The sequence below is a fragment of the Sarcophilus harrisii genome, chromosome 1 (assembly GCF_902635505.1).
Source record: "Sarcophilus harrisii chromosome 1, mSarHar1.11, whole genome shotgun sequence".
In the NCBI taxonomy this organism is placed as follows: Eukaryota; Metazoa; Chordata; class Mammalia; order Dasyuromorphia; family Dasyuridae; genus Sarcophilus; species Sarcophilus harrisii.
In genome coordinates, this window is record NC_045426.1 from 349808135 (window position 1) to 349808937 (window position 803).

Genomic DNA, 803 nt, shown 5'->3' on the forward strand with positions numbered 1-803 from the left:
AGCTGGAGATTCCTCGACCCCAGAACCGGAAGCATCTTTTGACAAGCCTTGTGCCACTTCTTCCCTAAAAGACCAAAGACCTTAATGCAACTTGACTCTAGCTAACCTTGAAGCCCTCCAGAGAGTTAAATGGGTACTGTACACTTAAAGTGCTATACCTTACTTGAAGATTTTTGGTATTCTTCTTTTCTTTTGTCTTTGTTATAAAATGCAAACTTCTGTATGTGTACTTGTGTTCTCTTTTCCAGTTTTGTAACCCCAGTTCCTTAATTATTATTTCAGTAAGTCATCCCATTAGAAGTTTGCATCGAGCACCTGAAGGTTTGTGATTTGCTTGTCCCCTTCTTAATAATCCTGTACCTTTCTGCATCATGACAGTAATGTTTCCCCAGCTGTCTATTCTTCTGAGTGGAACTATTTCAAGTCTCACCTTTCCTTCAGAGTTTCCCACCAGCCAGCAACGGCAGAGTCATCTTTCCTCATAGTAATGCTAGGATTGGCTGGCACAACCTCTTCCTTGAGCACCACCTCTCACTTAGCGCAAGTAGTTCTGGGAAGGCGCTGAATTGAATGCAGATAATGACCCAAATAGAAACTACAGTGTTAATTCTCTGACTGAGATGGTACTTCAAAACCTTAGGGGGTTTGATGTGCAATTCTTGCAATGAGAAGGCCTCTATGCCACCCTAAGTGAGAAAGGCTGTTTTTCTGGGGTTATCAGGAAGAGTCTGGCTCTTGTCCATAAGAATCTTGAATCCAGACTGTGGTGTTCTTTTTCTTTAAAATAGAATATAATGGTTCTC